Here is a 19082-nt window from a genome sequence, read left to right as displayed (position 1 = left end):
CTCATGTCGACAATAATGCTTTCATTTAGTTGTTTTATTATATCCTTGTACAGACACTAAAGCCCATAAATGTCCATATCCTGGCTAAATGTTGTCAAAGGGATTTTTTTTTTTTTTTTTTAGTTGCCATATCATCAGGCTGGAACTCGCACAAGAAAAAAGTAAAAGACATAACGATTGATAAGGAAATGTCAGTATTAATATCGGAAATACCAGCATCTATTTGACGTGATATTGTATCCGTCATTATAGTACGACATTGATTTATGTCTGTATTTACTGTTTGAATGATTCAGAAGAATAAAATACATTCATAGGACCCAATGAATGAGAGTGAAGCGTTGGCCGTGTTGACTGAGGATAGTGTTAGCTGTTTGGCTAAGTGGCTAACTTAGCCAATCTGCGTGTTGAGTTAAAAGAATAAGATACATGAAAATGAGTTAGTACATTCATTCAAAAAAATTAAATACGCCAATGAAAGAGAGTGAAGAGTTAGCCCTGTTGACTGAGGGTAGCGTTAGCTGTTTGGCTAAGTGGCTAACTGTTAGCCAGTCTGCGTGTTGTTACTTGGCATAAGTTGTGCTCTGCTCAGACTGCTCATAAATAAATTTGTGTTACATATTCGTTTTCTTATCGTCTTTTCATTTGAACCCTGCGATTATATCCTTAATCACCCTTGGAGGGAGTACAATTCATTCTAATTAACAGCAGTAGGCTATGTTAAATTAGCGAACGATATTTACGGTCCAGTGATTTAAAAGTTTACGATACAGTGAAACCATAAAAACAGAAACGCAATATGGCGAGGAATGACTAAAAGCTAATTATCAGCTAATAGCTAGCTATTAGCAAGTCAGCTAAATCAAGTCAGCGGACCTTTACAGCCACATCTCATTGTGTATGTTTGCGCGTGTGTTTGTCAGTGACCCATCCAGGTGTCACAAGTCTGTTGCCGTGGCGATTAGTAGTGACATAGGTTAACACCTGCTTGCGCTCACTCATGGAGATTAATGTGGCTTCACACACACACACACAAACACACACGCACACACGTACAAAGAGAGGACCCGTGTCCCCTTTAATGGTCACTGATAAAAGACAGGCTCCATCTTTGCTGCTACATTTAGACATTTTCGAGCGCCGCATGACTATCAAGCAGGGATGGTCCCGGCTGCATTGAATTACAAGGCATGGTCGCTGACAGGTAGACAAATGTAGGTTTGTCCTGACGGACGATTGACGCAGAACGAGGGAGCGGATCGCAAACTGTCAATGGGACGCTCTGGGCGACGGCCAGCGGCGCTTGGCGCCCTGTTTGCGCTCCCGGGATCGAATGAGCAGATGTGGCGGCGACTGGAGGGAATCTGACAGCACCATCAATCTGTCACGTACACCCGAAATGCTTCGTTCATCCGCTGACTTTACAGATTAAACGTGGGCTGTTGACGCGGTGTGCTTGGCCACGCCCCTGAAAACGCAAACTGGCCAATCACAATGCAGAATGAAATGTAGTCCTGGGTACTTTAATGGCGGCTCTTTTGTTGTTGTTGTTCAAGCAAATTAAGTAATTTCAGCAGTTCACAATTATTAAATAATATCTATTTAGAATATATATATTATTAAAATATATATACTAATTATAAAAAATAAATAAATATACAAGTATTAAAAAAAAAAATGGTTGGCTCCCGAAATAAAATTTTAAAAAAGGGGGGGGGGGTCTGTTAGTACCATATAGTTTATAGAATCGGTCACAAACAACACACTTGTAAAAAAAAAAATTTAAAAAAATAACAATGCTAGCCAGTTAACGCAAAATGCTAACGTTACGACACTGACACGAATTTAAGCAGGCTAGTTTGTTTAATTTTCTCCACAAGATCGGACCTTTTAAACTGTACAAGTGTTAAAAAACAAAAACATTCTAATCTTTAAATGGTGATGGTGGTGTGCAGCGGTGTAAGGCCATTTGACTTTGGACCTGAGTTTTAATAGTTTTTAAGTGGCCCAAAAAGCTCACATGGTACTATTTAGTTGTTCTTTTTGTTCCTAATAACCGTTGATATGCGCTATTAGACGGTATTCACTGTGTAGTTTGTGCTTAGATGAAAGCGTTGCTTTGTTTACAGGAATTGTAAATAATGAGCATGCCACGGAAAGCATTGTCATCACTGTTAAGACCCGCGGGAAGAGGAAAGGATGCAGGGACGCTTAATAACAATGAACAAATCCGCATGTACGCTTCACTGAGCAGCCAGAATGTCGAAGAGAGGAAAACAAGCGGCCCGGGTCTAATCTGTGGCAATCCGTGGCATTGATTATCTTCCCCGGAGAATATTGTGGCTTGACTGCGTGCTTTTTGTTTTCTTTTTTCCTTATTATTGGAAAGTGTTTTGAACAACAGGAAAGCAAAAGCAGTTGACTGCGGCTAGCTGCGAAAACCACGTCGCGTTGAACGCATCCGGCAGACTGAACATGACTAAATAGGGATGTTCGATAACACTTTTTTGTTCGGACCGATACCAGTACGCATGGATATGGTGGCCATCGATGTATGGATTCAAAATATATTTCAAAAGCATTTTTTTTTTCACATTTAACTTTTTCCTTTTGTATTTATTTTGTATTAATATATTTTTTTAAATGTAAAAATATATATATTTTTTTTTTTGTAATATTTTATATCAAAAAATGTATTTTCCTTTGCTTTAAATACCTTTTGAAATTATTTTTGAAAAATCTTTTCGTATATTTTATTTAATTGTATTATATTCCATACTCCTTCAGAAATGTGTTTAAAGTTTTGAAATGCTAAAAAAAACAGATTAGATTAAATTTCTATTTGTAAGGTGCATTAGTTCATATTTTAAGTAGCATTTTATACATTTAATTTGCTTCTGTTTTGTTGCATTGTTATTTTTTATCTGTAATGACTTTCTATTTAACATTTTTGATAATAATTTAAAAAAAAAAATAGCCACACTATTATACACTGAACCTGGCGGGGCAGTGCCTGAACTGCCCCTACCGCTGTTATGTATGATGAAAAAAAATTGGGAAGATGCCATTTTTTGTAGGCAGCGTGAAAGGGGGTGTAAAATTTGTCACGCTATGTCACCCCAACAATGCCGCATAGCGACAAAAAGGCCTGAAGAATATTGCGCAAGAAGCCTGCAGGCAACCAGCACTTCTACTTTTCTTGTGAATTATTGCTGCCATTCATCACGGCTGTCATGTTGTACCTTTCACACAGACTAGGAGAAAGGTGTGAAAAAAGGTGATAATAGCCAGCAGCTTCAGGATGCATTGTTAGCTTTCCACCATAGAAAAAAAAAAAAAAAGGGCGGATGTGGGAATCAGCCCAAGGCGGCGTCCAGGAGACAAAGTCCAAGTGACACCCGAGCGTCAGCCCAGCCCGTCACCAGCCATATCGCTGACAAAGACGCCGGCGGGCTCACTTTTTTTTTTTTTTCGAGACTATGACCTCTATTACTAGAAGCAAGTCTTGTGCTTTTAGGTAGGGTTGAACGATTTTGAAAAATTATCTTATTGTGATTTTTTTTCTTCAATATTGAGATTGGCCACTGGGGGCAATATAATGCAGTCATACAAAAAAAAAATGGAAACAAATACACTCAATCACATCAAAATCATAGGAAAAAAAAATATTTTTTGTGCTGGTCCATTCTGAAGTGTTTTGCTAGCTTTTATTGGAGGTCGGGTGTTTGCGCATATCTGCATGAAGATAGACAGCCTGTTGCTGCACATGAAGTGGCAGGTAGAGCAACAGGAGGCCAACGCGGGGGGGTGCGCTCATCAGTCATCGTGCGCCGCTCTGCCCTTGTCGCTGCTAAAAATTGAAGCTCAAGTCGTGTCCTATTTTGGTTTGAGGAACAGGTGACGCCGTCCTGCCGCGCTCCCTTGGCCTCATTGCCAACCTCGCCACCCACTCTGCCCGTGCGCCGCGTATCCACCCCTCTCGGGGGGTGTCCGCGAATGCAATGATGACCTAACGGTCCAAGAAAGGCAGAAGGAACAAACACGGGCGTCATGTGTCGTAAACGCCAAATGTCAATATGGCTCGTGGTTTTTGTTATCATTACTGGGCCTACAAAAAAAAGGGCTTTGTTCGGCTGAATGTAAAGATGAGATGTCACACCAAAATGACATAGAAAAAACAAAAAAGGAAAAAATTAAATTAAGCTTCAATTCAGTTCAGTTAATTTCTGCCAGTTTTGGCACTATTACAGGGAAAAAGTAAAAAACACACACACACACAAAGAAATGATTCATTTGAATATTTAAATTTTTCTGTATTCATTTTTTTATTTATTTAAATTGAATTAAATTCCATTCTGACAGTTCTCTGCCACTTATGGAGAACTAAAAATAAAAACACTTCATAAAATCTACTAAAAAATAAACAATTTAATTCAATTAAAAAAATATTTGAATACAATCAAATAAAAATTAACAGTTAAATTAAATCTAACAGGATTTTTTTCATTAAATTATTTTTATTTTTTAAATGCAATTCAATTTATTTCTACCTCTTCAGTCACCACTTAAGGGAAATTCCACAATAAAATTTAATTGATGAACAGATATGAAAAGTAAACAACTTGATTGAATTCATTTCAATATAAAATCTGTATTTTAATAATTCATAAAAATTACACCTCATAACAAATTAAATGAAAATAATCAATTAATTTCAATATTATTGTTCCAATTTGTGCTACTAAAATATAATCAAGCTCTAAAAATATAATCAAGTGGAATCAGTAAAGCTGCACAATGGAATGCGAAACAAATAACATGCGTTTTGCTTTAAACAGCGACTGTCTGGTTTCCAGTTGCTGGTAAACAAACAGCAAGACGGCGGTCAGCGTGTCCCACGTGACGCACCTGCGTACACTCTACACGCTCGCTCCACATTTACATGCTGCTCAAATCCTATTCAAATATCAACGCAGTCCGTGCCCTGTAATGATGTGTCACTTTGTGTACGGCGGTGCGCCAAGACGGAATTAATCAAATGAGCGCTGGCCTGATTGCTTGATTTGTTTACGGCACGGGAGATAACATTGGACGTGAAACACGAATCCCCAACTACTCATCCTCAAAGTAAACGCAAATATTTGCTATCCTTTCCAGTAGTTGTGCTGCAAGCGTCGTTAATTGACTTGGCATGTTGTTTATATGTTTGCCTGCAGTTTTACAATGATTTATTCCATGTGGAGGAGCCGTAGATACGCGCACGGGTAAACGATAGCGCAATCTGGGATGCTTACTTTTAAATAGCATGCTTAAGTGCAAAAAGTCCGCTTTGTTTTGACGTTTGTTTTATGTGCGGTACACTGTCGAGAGATTGCGACGACTTTTCGCAATGTAGAGAATCTTTGATGTGGTGTTTTTGGCCAATTTGACTCTTTTTAAGCTGTTTGTGGTGGAGGTGGGGTGCGCCAACTTTGTTGGTTGTAAGCATTTTTGGGAGAGGCTGTTCTAGAAAAGGGATTTCCCAGGGGTGCGCAATATTGAAGAGATGTTAGTGGTTGAACCAATTAGTCGTTTAATATAGGCCAAAGATAATAATAAGAAAACTAGAAGAACTAAACGGCTGGATATATTTAAAGTGTGTTAAAGGGGAAGTCAACCCAAAAAATACATTTTTGACAATAATAAGTTCTATGCAGCCTCACTAGTCTAAATACGGTATTTTGGTTAACTCTTTGACTGCCAAAAACGTTAAATAACGTTTCGTAAAATCCTATGGAGGAGTGCCAAAGACGTTAAAAGACGTTTGTTTCAAAACAGAGGTGAAACTAACCATTTTCTATTGTTGATTACTGAAGAACGGAATAAGGTAGAAACAAACTTTTTTTTCCTGATAAAAGATGAGAGTCCAATCTTTCATTTGGTAGTATGTGTGTTTCCATAGTCCAAACACATAATTTTCTGTGGACCTTGAAAGATCAGTCAAAATGCTTAAATCGGCTGGCACCCACGGCATCCCTTTTCTGAAAACGTCTGGCAGTCAAAGAGTTAATATTGCGTTAGTGGAATATGAGTTATGCAGCAAAATCCAGCCGTTTTTATCCATATCAGATACAGGTGAGCTGTGATTGGTCGTTGCCTGAGCCCTGAGCAACTGTGATGTCATCTTCAGTTGACAGCAAGTGGCAAAATGGCCGCCGCCTGAGATGGATCAAAACGGCTGGATTTTGCTGCATAACTCCACAAAAGTAATATTAATCAGAATGCCTTGTTCTTTGGTCCTTCCTCGGGTCTCCTGACGGAACTCACGACTCTGGGTGGATTCTGAAGTGTTCGGTTTAGGTGAACGGTACGGGATTTTTTAATAGGTTTTAGGGGAACTAATGAATACACACTCGCGCACATACACCTACTCACCCACATACAAAATAAAAATTAATTAAAAATATATATATTAAAAAAAAATAAGAGAGCAATGATGATGACATGTCAAATCGGTAAAATTACTGAATGAACTGAGCTCTCCAGGACAAAAAAAAAATGTCTTGTTTACACTAGTGAAGTCGCATATAACATATTATTGTCAAGAAATGTTTAAGATTGACTTCCACTTTAACACTATCAACACAGACAATAAAACAACTCTTATCAAAGGGGGTGAAAAGACGCTTTAATGGAGATAAAAATGGCTCAATGAGTCAAGTATCCCTTTAAGTGGTCGTCAGTGCGCCCTCCATTGGACAAAATTAGCAACAACAGTTGTGTGTTCTGCCCTCACAGGCCAGATTGAACCTCCTGATGGACCGCTTATGGCCCACAGGCCCTATGTTTGACACCCCTGATTTATCGTGTAAATGGTGGCAGTGTAGAATAAACATTGCTTTCCGTAACAAGGGCATTCGCCCATTCAATCGGGATGTGGTATGAAGGCAGTGAGTGGCGTAAAAAGTTCATGACCCTTGCACAGTGAAACTGTGGTGCGAGTCAATTTGTAAGGTAAAGTAAAAATGCCCAATAATAATTCCGTTGGTATTCACAGGTCGGTTTCCCAGAGGTATGTGATAGGGGCGAGCCAAGAGGAAGTGGTGCTCCCCCTGGACAACAATGGTCCTCCACAGATCCCCCCCGCCAAGGCCCAGCCAGTCATGAAACACGGCGGTGGACGCCATTGACCTCGGGGTTAACTCTCCTCAGGTAAGCAGCGGCGGATCGCGGACAAAAGGGCGCTTCTCTTACAGGTGGAGCGGCGCGGCGTATCCGCCTTCTTCCCGCACTGACAGATTTTCTAATTCGCTGCAGATTCCCATAAGAGTGGGTGGCCCGGGGGGCCAACAGTGGGCCCATTCATGCTGGGTGGGACCGGGGAGGGTGGGGGTGTCGAGGTGCGTGAATGAAGCAGGATTAATTGAAATGAATGGCTGCGACGTTTCAATAATGTCAATCAAGGCGTGAAAACGTCAGGGTCGGGATGTCAAGTTGTCGCGCTGATTGGCTGATGTTCGGATAGGACACACCTGGAATGACTTTTTTTTTCTAGAGAAGAAAAGCGCTTTCACGCATGGGTGGCGCTATTCTGGATTCCAAATCGTGATGTGCAGGTAAGGTAGGGGGTGCGTTCCATTTTTTGTACGGGTGATTATTTTTCCACAAAAAATTTTAGAGATTGAATTTTTGCGTCAGCTACGTTGTTTTTCATTTGATTTGAGGGGGCGTTATATTGTGAAGCTATACAAATGGCATGTTAACTCATTCACTCGCAGCCATTTTCACTGAAGCAACCCCCTTTGCTCCCGGCTGTTTTACTCGATTTTGACTGATTTTGCAAGGCCCACACAATATTGTGTTCTATTGCTATAAAAACATGGAACCTACCAAAAGAAAGATTAAGAGTCTCTTCTTTCATCAGGAAAAAAAATATATATTTGTATCTGTTTCCATTTTGCAGCAATTAGCATTAGAATACAGCTAAATTTCAACACTATTTAAACACATTCCTGTTGAAAACACTGTTGCAACATAACCCTGGCTAATCTCTTATACTCTGCTGCCACCTGCTGGTCGTTTTCTGTAACAACTACCATTGCTTTAAGCCGCCTCTTCATGTCAGGAGCATCAAATCCTTCTGTATGCTCTTGCATTAAAAACATTTATTAACTCTTTGACTGCCAAAAACGTTAAATAACGTTTAGTAAAATCCTATGGAGGAGTGCCAAAGACGTTAAAAGATGTTTGTTTCAAAACAGAGGTGAAACTAACCATTTTCTATTGTTGATTACTCAAAAACGGAATAAGGTAGAAACAAACTTTTTTTTCGGATGAAAGATGAGAGTCCAATCTTTCATTTGGTAGTATGTGTGTTTCCATAGTCCAAACACATAATTTTCTGTGGACCTTGAAAGATCAGTCAAAATGCTTAAATCGGCTGGCACCCACGGCATCCCTTTTCTGAAAACGTCTGGCAGTCAAAGAGTTAATATTATATATATATATATATATATATATATATATATATATATATATATATATATATATATATATATATATATATATATATATATATATATATATATATATATATATATATATATATATATATATTATATAAGGTAACTTTTATTGCTCTGTAGCCAGGACACCTCTTTGTCATCGGTGACATGATGAATTATCCAGTGAGGAGGCCATCTCATCATGCCGGCCATTAATATCTAAACAGCTTGTGTCTATGGAGATGACACGGAGGACAACAAAAAAAAAGACAACAAATAAGCAAGCCGTTATGTACTCCAACCCAATTGAAGCGACTTTGTTTTGTTGCGGGATTTGGACTACGTATGGTAAAGTGGTGGCGCGCCATGTTCACCTTCGTTTTTTTTTTTTATGCAACCAACCCCCCAATGAAACAGCCGTCATGTCAGTTTGGCAAACCCGCGGACAGGATACTTCCTCAGATTAGCCCGGCTGTTTACACAGTCTCCCGGTAATCTGGGCCACAGGGGAACATACCTGTACTGTGTCAAAGGGCCGGCTCCAGTTACACACGGAGAGCCAGCGTGGAAGCATACAACCATCCGGGGAGGGTCCACGGGGACTGGCCTGGCTCCAGGGAGGTTGGCAGCGGGCACAGGGGAGAAACGGAGGCCTCCGTGCCAGACAAGGGCATGTGTGTTGTGCACTTTTCATTTCCTCTTCTTGATTTTTTTTTTTTTTTTGCTTTCTGATGCTTTGACGTCTTCTTGACAATGACACTGAAGGAGAGGGCACAGTTAATGGGGAGTAAATGCCAATAGCCAGTATAATAAAATAAATTAATAATAAATTTTATTTATAATGCCCTTTACATTGCAAGATCTGAAAGGGCTGCAAGTAAAAAAAAAATTGGTCATTTTTAATTATTTAAAAAAAAGTATAATAATGGAAATAATAAAAACACAAACAAGACGGTCAGAATGTCTCAGTAAGCTGTGGAAATATTTGTCTTTTTTTGCAGAGGATAAAGAATATACTGTATGCCTGTGAGTATAGACTAGTCTACATTTGTTGTTCAAATATCCATTGCTTAAAGAGTTATAATGACATTTTTGTTAGCCCATCTAATGTATTTTGCATCATATGTTAGCATTAAGCTAGCAGACTTTTAATTTCGCATGACTAAACTCCCTTTTATTTCTCTAAGCACTTTGTTTTGAGTTTGAATTTAAAACTTCTAATAACTAATAATAATGTAGTTTACTGACTATGAGCAGTTCTTTTGTGATGTTTTGAGGTGAAAGCGTGAGATGATGCACCAAATTTGGCATAACTTTTTAGCAATGCGCTGATGCTTTGATATGCAGATTTTTTTTGGGTGCTGGAGATACAAGCACTTTAAAGTTTACTGTCAGTCTAAACATAAAACTGAGAATTACACATTGTGTATTTAGAACAGCCAATGTTGCTAGCGTAATGCTAATATAAAATTGGAAATGTCATTAACGGTTAGCATAGTGATCTTGCTGAGTCATTTACAGTAGCATTAGAATTCTTCTTCTTCTTTTGTGTCTGCATGACTATACTGCCTCCTGGTGGCCAAGGCGGGCGCAACAGACGGAGCTGCACAATGAATGGGATTGCATTGTAGCATTAAATCATGATGTACAAACTCAAATCAAATTGAACTTGTATCTCAAGGCATAACTGTATTGAAGCCGCAGTAAAGTCAATATTTTTTATTTCCTGAGCTGTGAGTAAGAATACGCGACAGGCAGATGAGTCTGGACTAAATCACGTGCGCCAAGGTGAAAATGTGGCCACCAGCGCGAGTGGGACTAATCCATTGCAGACCTGTATAGCACACTATTGTGGGAGGGGGGAGGCGGGGTATGGGGGTTGTTCAGGTGCAAACAATTGCATCAGCTGTCAGTGAGCTGCCGTGATCTCGTTTGATATCTTAATTGTGAGTCAATCCCAAAGCAATTCTGGCTACGGCCCGCTTCGCTTCCATCTGTCAGGATTCCTGAACGTCTATATCTCTCTGTGTGTGTGTGTGCGCGTGAGTGTCCAGGCTGTCCCGCATCTCGCAGGGAAATCGGCCCTGATTGCTGCCATTTCCGCTGACTTTTAACGATACGGGTCGGTTGTGGGGGGAGCGGGCTAATGCTGATAATTGCCACGTTTCAAAACTACTGGACTCCCAGCACCACCCAAAGTCTGCTGCCCTCCTCCTGCCTCGTCGGTTCAGCGCTATTAGCATGAGAGCGGAGAGCGAGCGTGTCAATGTCGATTCAGCTCCACAAGCCGACATTCCCCAGATCCCCGTTCGTACCTCGCCATGTGGTCCCGAGCCCAGTGTATCCAAATGTCCACAAGCATCTACTATAGATGGCTGAAATTTAACATTTCGATTCGCGTTTTTACCGTAACTTTCCCAAAACCTCTGACGAATTTAAAATTGTCTGAAATTTTCAGATATACAGTAAACCCCCATTGATTTCCTTTTCACCGATTTTTTTGTCCAGTTAATTTAAAAGTAATTCCACTGTTGGCCACAAGATGGCGGTACATTATTATTTAACACTGTAAAATTGAGAAAAAAAAAGAGTGAAAACAGGAAGTATTTCAAGAGCAATCTAATTTATTTTGTGTTAGTCGTTAGTTTTTAAAATAATTAATTTTTTAAGAAAGAAAGAAATTTTCAAATTTGAAAGAACATTTCTACAATTCCCCCAAAATCGTTCTTTCTCAAGATTCAGAAAATTTCTGAAAAACCTTCTACTCAAAGTGAGATGTTTCGTAGAGTAGCAAAATTGACCCACCTGTATTTTATAAACTTTTATATCCAATTTTTTGAGGGACACTACCTCCAAACTCTATTTTGCGGATTATTTATTTTTATTTATTTTTTTTACAGTTAATACCGTTGACCAGTAGATGGCGGCAAAATTTATTTTGAAAGTATACGTTTGAAAGAAGAAGAGCAGAAACCAGGAAGTATTTCAGCCCAGAACAGTTTTGTTGAAAATTATTGAATGTCGTCCAGCTTTTTTGCTTCCAGAAGGATTGTAGTTTAATTTTACACATATACATTATTTGAGCATGATTATTAATGTAAATTGTGAGATAATGTTTTTGTTTGTTTACTGTAAACACAGATTTTTGCACTGTACACTATTTATTTTTCTTTTAAGGTGTGATTAAAGATTAGTAAAAAAATGAAGTGACGTAAATGCGATACAAACATGCCAAGGAATTATTGTAATACGGTATCTTAGATTTTTTTGCTCGCAAGTAAAAGCAAAAAATCACAAAAACGACAGCTTGTATCTCAAAAAAACACGGAAATAGGGACACTCTTGGCCCTGGTCTCCAGAGGCGCCATTATGAAGAGATAACTGTCCAGCGCGTTGACTGCTCTGACTGATCGGCCGCCACGAGGCGACTCCTGCCTCTTGATTCTGCGCCGCGACTCCTCGACCCCTCGCGGTGATTTATGTGGCCCCAGGAAGCCGGGGGTCTATTTGAGGGCCCTGCGAGGAATGAAAGTGTTACCGGTGGGTGTCGGGGGGGGGAGACGCTCGGGGGAGAATTATGAGTTTTCTCAGCTGAGTGGCCGGCTTTGGTGGAGAGTGGGGGGGGGGGGGGGCGGAGGCAGACTGGGATATGTTGGTTGGGGGGGGGGGGGGTCCTCGGAGCCCGCAGGCTTGAACCCCACAGCTGAACTAGTGACCCTGACAATCCATCAGTGCTGTGGTGTGACAAGGCAGGGGGCATGTGACAGAAGTGGGGCAGACTTAGCGACGGGTACAAGGGACCAAGGGGCTATAATGGACACAAGGGGAGGGGCAATCCTCTCATTTTCATTACTTTGTAAAATTTCATAAAAGTTTCCTTGGATCATCCACCATTACTTGTTTTGAAAATTGTCTGAAAAATTCCAAGAAAATTCTAACGCTAGAATATTTTGCTACAATAATTGCATCCCTTTATTTTCTCAACCGCTTATGATCGATCATGAGAAGTTCACCTTATTGTGCGACCCACATTCAAAGGAAACATTTACTCTGAGTAATGATTTCTATAATGCAATTTTTTACTCTGCTCAGACAAATGGACTCAAATGAGACTCTTTTCTACCGGACAAGTCCAACATTTTTTGCTTCTAGTATTTCCACTCCTGTGCGATTTAAGCACAAGCCAGACTGAAATCCCCCCACCCACACACCCCCCAAAGCCCCGAACCCACTCCCACTTCCACTGCCAGCATCTTTCAGCTGCTGCCCAAGACTCACTGTCACTTGGCTCGGCTCGGCCAATGAGTGGACTTGATCCCAGCGTGACCGGTTCAAGTGGGGAGGCGGGGGGGGGGGGGGGGGGGGCGCTAATGGTTAACTCTGATGGTGAAACTCCAAGATGGAGCCTTGTGTCGGCGGTTTTAGCAGTTATGAGGGTGTGAGTCTTGGTCTGTAAACGAGGGTTTAGACGGCCCTTTTTTCACAAAGCCCTGAGTAAGCGAATCTTTTTAAATAGCGGCTATCTGGTGTCCGTGGGCCCGGGGAGAGGGCCTCTCCATCAATATGTTCTTTTGCCCTTGTCCGCTGCTGATATCTTTATCTTGTCATGACCCCCCCCCTCTCCCCCCTCTCCCCCTCTCCCCCTCTCCCCCAGTAATCAGAAAAATGTATTATTAATGAATAGAATGAATGGTTTTTGTTTTGTTTTACGTTTTACTGGGTAGCAGAAAAAATACAGAGGGAAAAAAATTAAGAAAATAAACCTGACCAAAGATGAATTAGCCGAAAAGTAAAACTCTGATTTAAAAATGCAAAAAAAATAAAAATAAAAAAATAAACACCAATACAAAAAAAGTCAGAAATATAAAAAAATACATAATTTAAAAAAAAACAATGAAAAAAACCCGAATGATTAAAATAAAAATAAAGCTTTTTATCTGGATAAAACCCATATGATTAGTGGAGGTCAAAATACTCATAAAAATGACAGAAAAACAGAAAACAAATTTAAAAAAAATAGTATTAATAAATAAGATTTTTTTTTTTTTTTTAACAACTATAAAACATTTAAATTCTGAAAAATTTTGTCGCATAAAAGCTACAAAATTACACCCAAAATACAATTGAATGTAACCTGTGTTATTGCGTTGTTTTTGTAAATTACTAAATGCATATCAAAATGCTGGTGTGATGTGGTGGATAATAGCAGAAGTCATTTACACATAGCGAGCACTCCTGATAGTCCTCTGAATTGATGAGACGTTTGTTAGTGGTAAAAACATTTTCATAATACTGTATGAAACATTTTCAAATGCGAGCAAGATTCCCGAGCAGTGTTACTTAAAAAAAAAAAAAAAAAAAAAAATTGACGCAAATTTTAAAAAATCCACCAGAATTATAAATTACATCTGTACATTATGTGCAATTGTTAATGCTCAAGCCGTTTGTGACATTTTTGGAAAACAAGAAAACCGCAAATTCTACAAACAAAAAGACTATAATAAAAATGTGTTTTGTGAATTGAGGCGCGTTTCCTTTCCTTGATGCCTGGTGCCCTCACCTTCACTACGTGAGGAAATCTGCCTGTATATATCTTTGTATGTACTGCATGTTATTAAATATTCGGACCATTAATCATCGCCATCATCAACGCCGTGTTTGTCAGTCGGGTATGTCCTGACTGGCGCCTTGCACGCGCTAAATTTAATTCCTCGTCCCTCTTTTTTCGACCGTCTTTAATCATCTCTTCCAAATGCGTGCGTTGTGCATGTGTGTGTGTGTGAGAGAGAGAGTAACGGTGTGATTTTAATACCTGCTTATACGTGATATGTTGATATGGAAGCCGCAGCCTACTCGGGCTGATGACTTTCCAGTTGTGAAAATCGAGCTTATCCAAACACAGGCGAGGCCGAGACGTTCTGGACTCACTGCAGTGTGTGTGTGTGTGTGTGTGTGTGTGTGTGTGTGTGTGTGTGTGTGTGTGTGTTATGCACTGCCTGTCCTGTGGAAATGATTAAATACAAAACACTAGGCCGTCACTTTCTGTTGGATAAAGCAGTCAAGTAGTCAGTCAGTGAGGTCATTAATGTTTTTGGCTAACCAATTGGTTGGTTGGTTGGTTGGTTGGTTCGTCAAGGAGTCATTTGGTTCATAATTTATTCCATTAGTCAGACGGTTGTTCAGTCAAGAAGTTAGTTGTGTAATTATTCAGTTAGTCTGTCGGTCAGTTAATTGTTCTGTGAGTCAGTCAGTGGCTTAGTTGGTTTGTTAGTTATTCAGTTACTTATTTGTCAGTTGCTCATTTGGTCAGTCAGTCAGTTGGGCAGTTAGTTAGTTAGTTAGTTGGTCAGGTAATTAATCTATTAGCTAGTTGGTTAGCTAATTCAGCTTGGAATCAGGTTAGGTAGCTAGTCAGTCAGTCGGTTAGTTAGTTAGTTGGTCAGGTAATTAATCTATTAGCTAGTTAGTTAGCTAATTCAGCTTGGAATCAGGTTAGGTAGCTAGTCAGTCAGTCGGTTAGTTAGTTAGTCATGTATTTAATCGGTCAAGTAATTAAGCTAGCTAATTCAGCTAGGAACCCGGTTAGTTAGTTAGTTAGTTAGTCAGTCAGCCAGTAAATTGATTGGTCCAGTGGTCAGACAGTTAGTTAGCTAGTTAATCAGTTGGTTACTCAGTCAATAAGTACTACGGTTGCTCAGTCAGTTGGTTAGTTAGACCAATGGTCTGCAAATTCTACAAGAAAAAAAAAATCTGAATATAAAAAAAAAAAAAAGTTGTTTTTAAATAATAAAAAATACCATAACAAGATCGGAAAACTCCTAAACTCAATTAAAAAAAAAAACGAAACCAATAGAGAAACCGTGTGTGTGCGCACACGCGTGCGTGGCCACACACTGCCCTCCGATAATATTGACACAAGCACTCGGCCGACCCTTCCTGCAGTAAGAAGAGCTTCCTCAGGTGGAAACTTCTTGCACTGAAAGTGCATTGCGATCATCATTTTAGTCATCATAACATGTCTTCTTACACATCCCATCATTTTTATCATCATTTCCTCATATTCCTTTTCATTCCGACATGCCTTTCCTTCCCCACTTTTTATCAATAGCGAGCATTTCATTGTCGCTATGAAACGTGACCTCTTCACCGAAATTGAAACCCAATCGTCCTTTTAGTGTCAAGAAATGGCTGGCCGCCTGCACTCTCACGGAATCTGCTGTCATGTGACCCCGCCGACTGACTGCCTGTCCCAAAACCAAAGCCCCGGCTCATTGATCACTCGCCGTCTCGGGCGAGACGTTTACTGTACCGCTGCGCTCCTGCTGTTTTAAGTTGATCCATTTTTCATGAATTATTAATGAAACTCATTATTCCTTTAAGGCCGTAAGTAAAAGCTATGATTGTATTAGGTTGATTCGAAGAGTTTTCCAGAGCAAAAAATGATATTAAAATGTTGTCATTGCACAAAATTTGTAAAATAAAATTAAGCTAATTTAAAAAAAAAAAAAAGTTCAAATACAATTGATTATTTTCTTAAGCTTTAATAAAAGCACATTCCTTAGCATGTTTTTATTTTATGCTGTATATTTATAATGTTGTTGTTTTTTAGGATCACCAAAAAAACAATCTACTCACACAAAAAGGAACAGTGGCTGCTTATAGAGCAACAAAAGCTTCTGGGGCCTCTTGTCTAATGAGTGCAGAGTGCTGATGGGTAATGAGGTGTTATCAGGTGTCTCTGTGGCCTGTGTGGCCTCCGTTCACGTTGCTGCCTTACCGCATATGTGCATTTAGAGCGCCATCTACTGGCACGTGAACTCCATATGTACCACTTTTGCACAGTGAAAAAAAATATACTGTATGCATTCCACCATAAGCATACATCAGTTTACTTATAAAAAAATACAAATATAATATATATTTGTATTGTTTTGTATCGTATGAATGAACAATGCGTGCTTTTTATTTTAAAGATGAGCAATTTTTAAAAAAGAGCTAATTAATTTCCCCAAATTTCAAGTTTCCACAAAAAATCCTTTTTTTTTTTCTTTCTTTTTTTTTTCAGGAGAGCTCAGTATTGTTCATTCGATTTGACATCATCATTGCTCTCCTTTTTTTTAAAAAACAAACAAACAAATCAATTAAAAAAAATTTAATAAATGTTTTTGGGTTTTTTTTCCCACAAAAAATCTAACAATTATTGATTTACATATATGCTCAAAAAAATAATAATATTCCAACACAAATTTTTAAAAGTATCTCTAAAACTAATTCCAACATATAAACATATTTTAAGCCTTTTTTAAGAAATTATTTAAAGCTCTTCAAAATATGAAATAAAAAAAACTACAAAAAAAATAAAAATACAAGATAAACGTGACAAATTCCACATCAATTCTGTTGGCCAGACCCTCATACGTACATTTAGAACGCCATCTATTGGCTAGGACGTAGGTCCATAATAAATTCGAGTTCAACTCAGCCATATATAAAAAGTACAGTATTTATACATTCCACCAAAATATCCATGCATCCATCCTTTTTCTATGTTTATCTCATCCAAAACAAAAGCCGCAAACGTCCCTGCAATCAACTTATTATATACATGACATACTTCATGGTTGTTTGTTGCTGGGAAAGTCCCTTGTGTGGCGAAATGACCTCGAAGGAGCCCTCTTAGGGTATGCGAGGACCCGCGGGGGCCATAAATTGTAAGTCGGCATCATAAAATGATCAATAATCATCGTAAGTCAAATGGGGTGTTAATACAGGGGGAAGGTCACCGTTGACATCTTACAAACAAGACAGCTCATTCATGTTTTTTTCCCATGCGAGTCTGTTAGTTGTCATGCATAAAACAACACGTCCACTCTCCCCTCAGCCTCACCTCCCACATGATGAACCCCTCATCAACTTCCCGCAGCATTTGTCCTCCAGCGACGGACGTCTTTGTCCCAAATTACAGTCTGCGCCGTCCGTCTCCCGAAACAAAATAAACGGCGTCTGATTTTGATGCGTTTGACCGTCTTGGCCTTGTTTGGCTTGGCCGCCGTCTCCACTGCTGTGGTTTCATTGGGAAGGCTTGAGACCGGCAGCACCGCTGGGAGATAACCTGATTATTCACCAGACTGCCTTCCACAGTCTTCATGTTAATGAAAGACTAGTGCTAAGACACGCGGTATTTCTTAAAAAATAATGGATGAGATGCTGATGTCATCAAGGCCCTTTGCTGAGATCTGAGTGATGAACTGATTAACTAGCAAACAAAACTGACAATCTGAGTGTCTGACAGACTGACTGACATTCAATGAGCGACTAACTGACCGATTGGCCTACTGAGCGTCTGACTGATGGTTGGACTGAGTGATTGACTGTCTGAAAAACAACTTACTGACTGGCTGATCAACTGACAGACAGACCGCCCACTTACTAACTAACTGACTAACCAACCCAGTGCTTAACTTAATAATTAACTATCCAACTGACTGAATGAACAACCAACAAACTGATTGGCCGACTGACTGACTAATCAATTAACTGTCTTACATAACTTACCAAATAACCAAGTGACCGACTCATCAACTGACTAGTTAAGTGAACGACAACTTGAAAATCTGGAAATTGACCATTTACCAACTAACTAGCAAACTGAATAACTAACTAAACGACTGGTGAACTGACTGTCTTACTAACTAGCTTACCAAATAACCGATTGACTAGCTAAGTGAGCAACTACCTCAAAATCTACAAAAGTAACTTAACCCACTAAGCAGCAGACTAGCTAACACCCTAACCACCTAACAAACTGAATAACTAACTAACCAACTGGGAGACAAACTAACTGACCGACTGACTGACCGACCAATTACTGCCCGAACCTATGACTGAACAACCAGTTAACCTATTAAATGACTGAACGACAAATTGACCAAACGGACTGGCTCACACACTCACTTATTCACTGACTCACTGACTGATTGAATGACCTACCAACTCACTGACTAACCAGCTGGATAAGTGACTAACCCACTGATTGAATGACCTACCAACTGACTGAAGAACCAATTGTCCACCATTGTCTGACTGCCTGACTATCTAACTTACAGATTAAGTTGATCGACCATCCAACCAAGTCACTTTCTGACCGTCTAACCAAGAAAATAACTAACTAACTAAGCAGCTGTTGCCAACTAATGAACTGACCAACTGCCTGACTAACCAATCAACTTACTGACGGACTACCTAACTAACTAGCACCATTTTCTACTGCTAGCTTCCACCGTACACACTCTAATAAGGTCTGGCGTTTTCTTGAAAATGTGGAGATGGTGGATGATGTCATCGTTGTGCTTTTATCTGGAGCTGGGATCTTAGAGTGGGTGTCGCTTCCTCTGCAGGATGACCGAGGGGCCCGCGACTGAACCCCGCCGTCCTTTTGCCAGGGGAACCTATTTCAGGAGATTACTCAGTCACACACCTTTGTTGCATTACGAGCTGAGAGCAAAGAACTCGGACAGCACATACGTCAAGTGACATCGGCTTTTTGCTTTCACTTTTACAATCCTTCAGTAAAGGTTTTATCGCTTCTAATGTGGCATT

At 39.6% G+C, this 19082-nt stretch overlaps 1 long non-coding RNA gene across 1 annotated transcript in view; it reads left to right on the top strand.

Moving 5' to 3' along the window:
• LOC144040421 (uncharacterized) overlaps nucleotides 1-19082 on the top strand; it is a 39622-nt gene that overhangs the window by 15714 nt on the left and 4826 nt on the right. Inside the window, exon 2 of the long non-coding RNA XR_013289723.1 lies at nucleotides 7037-7191. This is a non-coding gene — a long non-coding RNA (uncharacterized LOC144040421). The remainder of the gene's footprint in view (nucleotides 1-7036; nucleotides 7192-19082) is intronic.

Source organism: Vanacampus margaritifer, chromosome 20 (genome assembly GCF_051991255.1).
Source record: "Vanacampus margaritifer isolate UIUO_Vmar chromosome 20, RoL_Vmar_1.0, whole genome shotgun sequence".
NCBI lineage: Eukaryota > Metazoa > Chordata > Actinopteri > Syngnathiformes > Syngnathidae > Vanacampus > Vanacampus margaritifer.
This window is presented reverse-complemented; position numbering and strand designations above follow the sequence as displayed.